Genomic DNA, 12,240 nt, shown 5'->3' on the forward strand with positions numbered 1-12,240 from the left:
CATCTTATGTAGATTATGGCTATGTCTACACTACTGTGGTAAGCCAACCTAAGTTACACAACTCCAGCTATGTGAATAATGTAGCTGGAGTGGACATAGCTTAGGTCGACTTACTGCAGTCTCTACACCATGCTCCTCTTGTTCCCAGTGAACTACTAGGTTGACCAGAGAGCACTCTGCCATTGATTTTTTAGCAGGTCGAGTGAAGACCTGCTAAAAATCAACACCTGGTGCATCAATCCAACAGTAGTGTAGACATAGGCTATGTCTCGATAGCTTTCTGTAGGTGATTCAGAATGTGGTGCATCCATAGCTCCTGACAAGGATGGACCTGGGGTAAGACTAATGGGAATAAGGAATTTAGTTCCTGTTCTTGATTCAACCCTTAACTTCATGTTGTGTTTAAAATGAGCTGACCAAGTTTGCTGCCTGGAACTAGGCATTTTGCTCAAGTATTATTTTAGCCATGAGCTTGAACCAGACCCCTTACTGCAGTTCCCATCAAACTTAGATCTGGATTCTGACTTCCAGAGCCTCTTAAGTGTAACAGCAAACTAGATCTGAATACCCCAAGTTCTGAGTTTGGGTGTATGAGATCCACATCTGAATTGGAATTTTGCTGGTACTGCCTATCTTTATGATGGGCCAGCCCATAACCATGGATTTAAGCACAACTGATCACTGGGATGTTAGATCTAGTTCTGAGTTTCCATGTTTGTCTTTGTATAGTGCCAGAGTACAATGCTGTTTTCCTGGTAGCTTCAAATAGAGGGGATGCCATGGTTTTTGCCAACAAGTAGGTATTATTTCTCATTCTATGTGGCTAATGTTTTCTGATCATGGGCAGGATTGTTTCCTTTCCCCAAATGTATTTTCTTCACTCTGTTTAGTAACTGAACTAGTATCTTTTAGCCAAGTCTTATGTGGGGGGGGGGGGGGGAGGGGGGGACTAGTAAAGGATGAGCAGGGCAGGATGTGCCATAATTGTCAGTTTTTGGATTTCCTGAAACATGCTTCAGAACCAACAACCCCGCCTCCCAAACCAACTTATTTAAAATCATTTAAAATGTAAAAGATCACAATGTACATGTGGCACAAGTTTGTGCCAAGTCCACTTTTTCATGCTATTTTTGCCCACCTGCTTTCAAATGTCTCTAGTGGAGGAGAAAGGGCAGGCTCCTGAAAGAAAGTGGGGAGGACAAGGCTGCAAAATAGCATGCTTCTCCCACTTTTTTGGGGTAGGGGGTGGGGAGGGAGAAGGTCAGATGTTACATGGACTACTGGAGATCAATCAAGTGAAAATTAGGACAGAACAACTTTGAAATTGTTAAGTATGAATATAATTTTGACTTCAGTTAGGCTACAGGGATGCTCAGACCAGAGCTGATCATGCTGAGTAATATTGTCCCATTGTTTCCTGAGGCAGTCTGCCTGTGTCTTATACTCAGATTGTAAGCTTTTTGGGGCAGGGATCCCCTTTCCCCCCTGCATTTGTGTAGCCCTGGTCCAGGATTAGGGCTGCTAGTTACTATGATAATACAAATATTTAGTCTGAGAGCTGGTCAAAAAATTGACAGACCAGTTATCAAGTTTTACTGAAATATCAAATTGGACAGAAGTGCATTTCTGACAAGAGCACATTATCTGGATAATATCAAATTACTCCAATAAGGCTGATGTGTTTCATTTGGTTTTGCAAGGTGTTTTGACTTTGTCCTATTTGGGACAAGTGTCAGAAGTTAGTTTTCTGACCAGCTGTGCTTAGGAATTGCTCCTTTTTGCAAAGAGTAAAGATTTTGAAAACAAGCAACTGACATCTTAAAATTGTACAGGTTTCAGAGTAACAGCCGTGTTCGTCTGTATTCGCAAAAAGAAAAGGAGTACTTGTACAGTAGAACCTCAGAGTTAGAAAAACTAGAGTTAAACTGACCAGTCAACCACCCCTCATTTGGAACTGGAAATACACAATCAGGCAGCAGCAGAGACAAAAAAAGCAAATCAGTACTGTGTTAAACAAGCTATTAAAAAATAAAGGGAAAGCAGAATATTTCTTCTGCACAGTAAAGTTTCAAAGCTGTATTAAGTCAATGTTCAGTTGTAAACTTTTGAAAGAGCCACCATAGTGTTTTGTTCAGAGTTACAAACAACCTCCATTCCAGAGGTGTTTGTAACAGAGGTTTTACTGTAGTTGAAACTCATCCTTGGCATTAAACAAAGAATGTTAGCTAGGTCACACCAGGCATAAATTTGCCCCAATGTTCTTATTTCTACAGCCTGGAAATAATTGTGTCCTAGTTCACATCTAATTGAGGTGTTAGTTCTCCTGCATGTACAGACTTATTTAGCAGGGAACACAAATGCTAATTAGAAGGAGCCCACAGCTGCAGTCTTTCCTTAACTAAAGGATTGTTAAGTCAGTTCTGTTGATTGTTAAAGCTTTTCTGAAAGAAGCACATGGCAGGTAACAGGAATTGATGCTTTATTTTGGGTCATAAACATAAGCTGTCAGACTTCAGGTTACATTTACTATCCCTAGCCATTTTTATGTTTCATAGTCCAAAATACACATTTAGTTTATTTCCATTACACTGGTTTTCCAGACAGGAAGTAGGGGATTCCCTGGGCATATTTGAAACAGAACACTCCCAGTACCAAGTCTGACCTAGGACAAATAGTTCATATTGACTGGTTCTTTGAACCATGTATTTAAGATACAGTTTGAGATATCATGAAGCCAGCTTCTGTTTGTTTACACCAGGTTTTACTAGCCACTTGAGATGTGCAGCAGAAATGCTATGTGCCATTTTAGATACCTTGAGACACCTGGCATCTGATTTTCCACCCATGGCAAACACCTGTGCTGCTACTGGTTTCAGTTAGTGGTCAGTGCTCAGCACTTTGAGGAGCCAGGTTCAATGCATCTTAAGCAGATTACTCTGCACCTCTGGTCACCTTTGAAAGTTCCACCTTACAGTAGTAAGTTCTGTGCTCCTTTTCAGGAGTGGTGGCCCCTGCATGATTTGTAAATCAGAGCAAAATTTGGCCTATAGAGGAACTGATTTGGTTCCCTATTTAAAAAAAAAGAGGGGGAGGGGGGTTTACAGCTTTTGAATCCTTTTGGCAGTTCATTCTCAGACACCTTCACTTCAACTAGGGCACTCTGGGTTTTAGTCTTGTTGTAGCACAATTTCTGCTCTTGGTTATGACTAGGCAACCCTATTGAAGCCAGTGGATTTACATGGGTTTTAACAGAGCAGGATTTAGTCCTGTTGCCTTATGGTTAGAGGCAGGAGATTACAGGATTGCAAAGAGCAAGTGATTGAGATAACAGACCAGTGGACTCCCACAGTGGTATTTATTCAGGGAAAAGTCTTGAGGCTGTCAGTGTTTGACCCAAGGATGTACGTACATGCATTTTGAGGTCTCACCATCTTTAATGGTCAACCTTCACTCCTATTAACATACATCATAGCTACATGTACAGGAAAGGGAGAAATATGTACATCATGTTCGCAATGTCCCAACACTGCTCCTCTATTTCTGTGTCCCATTAGTCTAATTCACTCCTCTGCCTTTGAGGAGACAGCTTGATCATGCCAACTGCAGGATTTAGCAAAGCTGAGTAAGTTGTGTTCTGCGGTAGTTCTAGATACAACAATTACCATTTCAATCCAAGAGATTAATGCTTCCTTGTAAATTAGTCAAAGTAGGAAGGGAGATTAAAATAACCCCCCAAAGTGGGCAATATGATGTTCAGGTAACCCTGTCCCATTCCTAATCCAAGAAAAGGAAGTTAGAGGATCAGCTGGTATGGATGCCAAGACACTTATTTGGGAGCAATTGATTTCTTACATGTGTTATTCATATCTTGTATGAAAGTCAGACATCTGGACCACCTCAACTGGCATCCACCTTCTCTGGTCATGGCCAATAAGGTTTCAGAGGAAGGTAAAAGCCCAGAATTCACTTTGCCAATAAGCTGTTTTGTATGTTCTGGTTGCTGTAGTTGAGAATGTTCTTACCCCATTACTCACCTAGATTGTGAGCATGCAGGCAACCTTAATTCTGGAATTTACTTCAAAAACCTTAATTCAGTCCCTTTGTGCTTATGCTACAGTCTTCAGTTGCATCACCATACATTATGGACAACCTTAATTTTGCCATTTAGCCTTCAGATATTGGCCTTTGCAACTTTATTAGTTTTCTTAACAAGAAGCACGAAAACATTAAGTTACACACAAACCACATTAAGGGAAGTCAAACTCCATTGCAACATCATATTGACACCCACATGGGCCATCAGCATGGTTAGGACCTTTAGTCTCACAACACAGACTTCTGCTAAGCTAATGGAATACTGTATAGTAGCACTGGTATGCAGTCATCCTCTAGACTAGCACTATATGGGGATGAGACACTTGGCCAGTGGGTTTTATAGACATTTGCTGAAAGCAAAGGAATGGTGAACTCACGCACATTTCATTCCAGGCTGTGGAGAGTGTCTAGTGGGAACAAATGCCTGTCCATTCCCCTAAACTTGACCCCTTCTGCCCTGTCTCAGTCTTGTCTTTTCCACCCATAGCTCCTTGCCCCAACCCTATTCTCATCAAGGGAGCCCACTCTCCAATCAAGCTTCTCACGACTGTCCCTTAGCCCCACTAGTTGAAGTTCCCTCACAGCTCCATCTCTTGCACCCCCACCCAAGCATTCCCATACTCACATCCCAGTCCCCCTTCTCCAAGTCTTCTCCTCCTCCCCCCCCCCCCCCCCCCCCCACACACACACAGGGCCAGTTCCCATTCTTCCCCCTCCAGCCTAGTTCTTGTCAGATCTCTGCCTCACCTCAGCCCAGTTCTTTGCAATCCCAGGATCCTTTCCCAGCCTCTAATTAAAGTCTTCCCCTTCCCACAGGCTCCTTTCCCCAATTTAATCCCATGCTTTTGCTTCTGGGTTCAGCTCTTGTCCCTCCGCTTTCAATTTAGGCAGCTTCTTCCTCCTTGGAGCCTGAAGGCTCATCAGGGATGGGGAGGAAGAGGCAATGAATGAAAGCAGAGACAGGCCCCCTGCTCTGAGGCTTGCCTACACCTAGCTGAGGTACATGTGGAAAACAGCTACACCCCTAACATTGCTATTACAATGTACTGTCCCCAGCGTAGACACAGCTATGTCAGTGGAAAAAATGTTTCTGCTGACATAGCTGTGGTCACTTGGGGAGGTGGTGTGTACATTGGCAGAAAAAACCCCTTCTGTTGGTGTAGGTTGTCTACACTATGGAGGTTATGCAGACACTCAGTTCCAGTGTCTAGAGCCAACATGACTGAAGCATCCCACAAGTGCAATAGCGAGGAAAATCCTGCATAATCCCAAACTGGAGCATGCTCTGTTCAGAGCCTAAACTGTGGCATCTGAGCACGTGCCAACTGCAATTTCTCCAAAAGCTCACAACTTGGTCACATTTGATGATATTTCTATGCGATAGGCCTCTTCCTGGCCCTACCATTACCACCCCCCTCCTGCTAAATGAGCAGTCCCTGCTCCAGAGCATGTAGGAAATAACTTCCCACAGAAGGATTCAGAGTTTCATATGGACAAACTTTCCTCTAGCCTTATCCTTGAGGAAAGTTGATTTTAGCTGATACTTTCCAAAAAACAGCTTCAGGCAGACATCTGGCATGGAAGATTTCAGCTCAAATAGTTATTTTTCAGTTCCTTAAAACACTGCCAAGCTTCATCTTATAATAGGAAGTATCAGGAAATGTTAAATAGGTGGGGCTGATAGCTAATTGTTGCAGCCCACAGTCATTTTAGATATACAATCCACATTCTGAGCCTAGTTTTCAGACACTGGGGCATTCCAGGGCAAACTGGAGCCTGATTAGCACTTTCCTGCTCTCCAGCTTGCTCCAGAGCAAGTGGCTTATCTAGCTAGTACAAGGGACTAAATTGGTCCCAGGCAGCCCCTTGATAGGGAGGAAACAAGCCAACTCTTCAGGTCCTGTTGTGGGGTTCTGCCCTCTAGCATGTACTGACCAATGTGGGCTGTTAAAGAGATTTTATCTGGATGGGAAGCTAGCAAGGCCATCTGCTCACTGCCTTCATGATCCTCCTCCCAACAGTCACCTGCTAACTATTGTCATCAGTAAGGCACCATGCTGAAAAAGTGTGCTAAAGTTCATTTAAAAATTGATCTTTAACAGGTTTATCACCAAAGAAATCTCAATCTCAGCACTGTGTCCTGAGATGCCAAGTGCATGCAGTTTCATTAGAGTCTAAATTGCTTGGAGAGCCAACATCTAGGTTAGTCAGTGAACTCTAACCTGATTCAACTGTTATTTACTACTCAAACAGAAAACGTAAAGAATTGATTCACTGAGCAACTGCTTTCTCACCCTCACTAACAGTCCAAGGCAGAGCCAGATTAACTATGCTGGACAAAGATCAGAGACTAGAGAAGGAGTGAAATTGTGCCCCCCGCCCACCCCCATCTTGATTTTTGAAGAGACATAGGGATTAGGAGGTGTTTTACAGAAGCAGAAAGCTGTAAATCCCTTGTGGCACACCTAATGATTGCATCACTGGGATGTTTGATCCACAGGATGGTTGGGAGAAAAGAATCTTCAAGCCAACTGACTAGTCTCCCCAGGAATCAAAATTTAGGGGTATGTGGCCTCTTTAGAGTCCCCTCGTCCATCTGCCTGTCACTCGTGAAGACACTGCTAATGTCCAGAGACTCAGAGGTCATCCCCCACACCTTACAGTGAGAGAATCAGTTCTCCACACAGATTCACTTAATCATCTGCGGATATGAAGCAGAGGAGTTGCCCAGCTCCAGCCAGGATCTGGACCATGGAGTATCAAGGGTCAAGTCTGGGCCATAAATGCCAAGACAACCAGGAATACATAGCATTGAAATCAAATCCTCTACTTAGTAGTGAGCCTAGAGTCCAGTAGAGGCAGTTCTCCCACAAGAGAGAAAAGGGCATGTGAGTAGATACATCATGTGTGTGAGACTGTCATGAATGCAGGGTCACATCCTGCAACATTGAGCACCTGGAACTCATTGGCTTCAGCTGCTCAAATTCCGCTTTAATTGGCATTGCCAGTACCCCTCAATCTGGCCACAGCTAGTTGTCTTGCGTAACTGAGTGATAGACCACCAAGGTACACAGGACTGTTGAGCCTGATCAATGGTCAGGGATAATGTGCACCAGAATCAGAGTGCAAAGGCTTACCTTTTATCAGAACAGTTTTATTACAGTAGTACCAGTTGCACTGCTGTACTCAAGGCTGTAGGTTACTTTTTTTTTAATTGCACCTTACTCCTTTTTTTAAAGGATTTCCACAAAGGCTCTGTGGAAAGTTAAAGCAAATAAGGCTGTATGCTTCCACTCATTGTGGATTTGAAAGTTCGACTTAGAGTTGATTTATCCTATTAGGAGAAAAAACCACTGAGGGGTGGAGATATAGTAGGGAGGGGGAAAAAAAATCTAATGAAGAGGGCAATGCAGGTGGTCAGTTATCTTTAGCCATGTAGAGGTAAGGGTTAATCTGTGAACCCTATGGCCTACAAGATCAAAGGATATGTGGATTCCTGTGGCTTAGGCACCACAGGGAATGGTGATGCAATACAGTATATGGGACAACCTCTTATTATATTCTCTTCAGTTGGAAGTCAGAGACCAGGACTGAATTCATAGGCACCTTTAAGAGGATATTGGGCACACATCAGTGAGATGCGGATCATTTGCAAAGTGAGATGTTGCTGCCATCAATTTGTAAACATCTAGTAGATAATACGGTGATAAGTAACAGTCAGCATGGATTTGTCAAAAACAAAGTGTCAAACCAACCTGATAGCTTTCTTTGACAGGGTAACAAGCCTTGTGGCTAGGGGGAAGTGGTAGATATGGGATATATCTTGATTTTAGTAAAGCTTTTGATACTGTCCTGCAGGACCTTCTCATAAACAAGCCAGGGAAATGCATCCTAGATGGATCTATTAGGTAGGTACAAAACTGGTTGGAAAACTGTTCCCAGAGAAGAAAAGGAGTACTTGTGGCACCTTAGAGACTAACCAGAGAGTAGTTATCAGTGGTTCAGAGTCATGCTGGAAGGGCACAAGTGTGTCCCACAGGGATTGGTTCTGGGTCTGTTTCTGTTCAATATCTTAATTGATTTAGATAATGGCATATAGAGTACACTTATAAAGTCTGTGGATGATACCAAGCTGGGAGGGGTTGCAAGTGCTTTGGAGGATAAGATTAAAATTCAAAGTGATCTGGACAAACTGGAGAAATGGTCTGAAGTAAATAGGATGAAATTCAATAAGTACAAATGCAAAGTACTGCATTGTACTTAGGAAGGAACAATCAGTTGCACACATAAAATATGGGAAATGACTGCCTAGGAAGGAGTACCATGGAGAGGGATCTGGGGGCATCGTGGATCACAAGCTAAATATGAGTCAGTGTAACGCTGGTGCAAAAAAAAAATAAGCCACCCACCACACACCATTCTGGGATGTATTAGCAGGAGTGTGATAAGCAAGACTCGAGAAGTAATTCTTCTGCTCTACTCAGGCCCCAACTGGAATACTGTGTCCAGTTCTGGGTGCCACATTTCAGGAAGGATGTGGACAAACTGGAGAGAGTCCAGAGAGAGTGTGCAACAAAAATGATGAAAGTTCTAGAAAACATGACCTATGAGGGAAGATTGTAAAAAATTGGGTTTTGGAGAAGAGAAGACTGAGAGCGGACATAAATTTTCAGGAGGAAGAAAAATTGTTCTTAACCTCTGAAGAGAGGACAAGAAGCAATGGGTTTAAATTGCAGCAAGGGAGGTTTAGGTTGGACATTAGAAAATTTCCTAAACTGTCAGGGTGGTTAAGCACTAGAATAAATTGCCTAGTGAGGCTGTGGAATCTCCATCATTGGAGACTTTTAAGAGCAGGTTAGACAAACACCGGTCAGGGATAGTCTAGATAATACTTAGTCCTGTCATGAGTGCAAGGGACTGGACTAGATGACCTCTCAAGGTCCCTTCCAGGTCTATGATTCTATCACCATAGGAGTTTTACTCATGGTGGCCATTTGGCATGCCTAGGGTTCTTCTGAGAAAAGGGTGAACAGAAGGATTGTGGCCCTACATGGGTACCCATCACTGTTATTTGCACCTACAAGTGATAGCAGTAGTGCTCATTCCAAAGCAAGTTCACTGCCACTTTTAGGGCTCAGTCCTGCTTCAGAAAATTAGACTTTCCTTCAGCTGCTGATTGACTGGGCCTATTAGGTTTTCAATATCCAGCCAGTCACATAGAAGAGAGGAAATCTACAAGCAAGAAGCAGAGTGGCTTGGTTGGAGGAATACAAGGCTGTGATTGAACAATTGCTAGTTGTATCTGCTATCAAAGGCAGGTCATTTTGCCTACTGGCTCAGTTTTCCCAACTGTGAAATAGGGTAAATAAGTCATCCTCCTAGATGTTATATGAAAATTAGTTACTTTGGCATTTTGGACACATGAAATACAACATAAGCATTAAATATTTTCCGAGGATGAGAGGGGCCCCAATTCTCCTCACACACATGAAAGTCAGGAAGAGTACAACTGACATTTTTGGAGTTGCACTAGCATAAAAGAGTAGTGGGGTGGGTGCTGCAGGGGAAGGAATCCTCATGTTTAACATGGATTGCTTTCGTCAGGGTCCTGTCTAGCAGTTTAGTAAGCTTACAACCAGGGAAAGAAACCTTCAAGGCATTCAGAAATGCCTGAGTTATTCTCAGATATGTCATTTTACTCTCAAAATGGAGAGTTTGGTACAACACGCCCTCCTTGTGGCCAGCTCTCAGCTATAACTCATGTTCTTTGAAGGTCATTCATTTGTCTTCTCTACTGCAGAAATCAAAGCTTCAGGAGAGTATTCCCTTTCTGAAGTTTGTGAACACCACTTCACCTTTTAGATGGCAGTGATTTCTGGGCCTTGAAGAATTGAGACAACTCCAAGCAGTATTGCTCAAATACAGGCTAAGGGTCCTTTTAATCTGATGTCCTAAAGCTTTTTGACTCAATGTTATACCAATGACAAGTGCTTTACTCACATGGTTATAATGTAGACAAAGAAACCTGAGGGGCTAGACAGATTTGTTTATATAATCTCAAGCAAAACATGTCAGGAACAAAACCTAGGTCTTCTGATCATCAGTCCTATTCTGTAATCACCAATATAGGTGATCTCCCTTTAAGGTTCCTAGTCAGAAGGAGTTTACTATCTTTCTTGGTTGACACCTATATACTAATTAGGCCTTGTTTAGCCAGTTTTAGATAGTCAAGCTTCTTAAGGTATCAGGGTCGCAGCAGTGTTAGCCTGTATCCACAAAAAGAACAGGAGTACTCGTCGCACCTTAGAGACTAACAAATTTATGTGAGTAGAAGCTTTTATGGGCTACAGCCCACTTCAGATGCATAGATTAGAACATATAGTAAGATATATATATATACACACACACACACACACAGATACGTTAGAAGTTACTATACAAACTGTAATTGGCTAATTAGTTAAGATGAGCTATTAGCAGGAAAATAATATGTAGTGATAATGTTGACAAGTAGGTGTAAGGATACTTAAGTAAATAGATTCAATAGGTAGTTAATATTTAGTACTCTAAATACATTAAAGGGCCTTTTGTACACTAGTGACTCATTGGCACCCTGACAGCAGGATTGTCTGGCTATGTAGTCTCCCTCCTCAGGCCCTACGCTACCAGCACTCCCAGCTACCTTCGAGACACTACTGACTTCCTGAGGAAACTACAATCCATCGGTGATCTTCCTGAAAACACCATCCTGGCCACTATGGACGTAGAAGCCCTCTACACCAACATTCCACACAAAGATGGACTACAAGCCAACAACAACACTATCCCTGATGATGTCACGGCTAACCTGGTGGCTGAACTTTGTCCTTACCCATAACTATTTTACATTTGGGGACAATGTATACCTTCAGATCTGCAGCACTGCTATGGGTACCCGCATGGCCCCACAGTATGCCAACATTTTTATGGCTGACTTAGAACAACGCTTCCTCAGCTCTCGTCCCCTAACGCCCCTACTCTACTTGCGCTATATTGATGACATCTTCATCTGGACCCATGGAAAAGAAGCCCTTGAGGAATTCCACCATGATTTCAATGATTTCCATCCCACCGTCAACCTCAGCCTGGTCCAGTCCACACAAGAGATCCACTTCCTGGACACTACAGTGCTAATAAACGATGGTCACAAACACCACCCTATACCGGAAACCTACTGACCGCTATTCCTACCTACATGCCTCCAGCTTTCACCCTGACCACACCACACGATCCATCGTCTACAGCCAAGCTCTGCGATACAACCGCATTTGCTCTAACCCCTCAGACAGAGACAAACACCTACAAGATCTCTATCAAGCATTCTTAGAACTACAAAACCCACCTGCAGAAGTGAAGAAACAGATTGATAGAGCCAGAAGAGTTCCCAGAAGTCACCTACTACAGGACAGGCCCAACAAAGAAAATAACAGAACGCCACTAGCCGTCACCTTCAGCCCCCAACTAAAACCCCTCCAACGCAATATTAAGGATTTACAACCTATCCTGAAGGATGACCCAACACTCACAAATCTTGCGACAGGCCAGTCCTTGCCTACAGACAGCCCCCCAACCTGAAGCAAGTACTCACCAGCAACCACATACCACACAACAGAACCACTAACCCAGGAACCTATCCTTGCAACAAAGCCCGTTGCCAACTGTGCCCACATATCTATTCAGGGGACACCATCACAGGGCCTAATAACATCAGCCACACTGTCAGAGGCTTGTTCACCTGCACATCCACCAATATGTTATATGCCATCATGTGCCAGCAATGCCCTTCTGGTCAAACTGGACAGTCTCCATGTAAAAGACTAAATGGACACAAATCAGATGTCAAGAATTATAACATTCATAAATCAGTCGGAGAACACTTCAGTCTCTCTGGTCACGCAATTAAAGATATGAAAGTTGCAATATTACAACAAAAAAAACTTCAAATCCAGACTCCAGCGAGAAACTGTTGAATTGGAATTCATTTGCAAATTGGATACAATTAACTTAGGCTTGACTAGAGAGTGGGAGTGGCTAAGTCATTATGTAAGGTAACCTATTTCCCTTTGTTTTTTCCTACCCCCCCTCAGATGTTCTTGTTAAACCCTG

This window comes from Caretta caretta, chromosome 7 (genome assembly GCF_965140235.1).
Source record: "Caretta caretta isolate rCarCar2 chromosome 7, rCarCar1.hap1, whole genome shotgun sequence".
Lineage (NCBI taxonomy): Eukaryota > Metazoa > Chordata > Testudines > Cheloniidae > Caretta > Caretta caretta.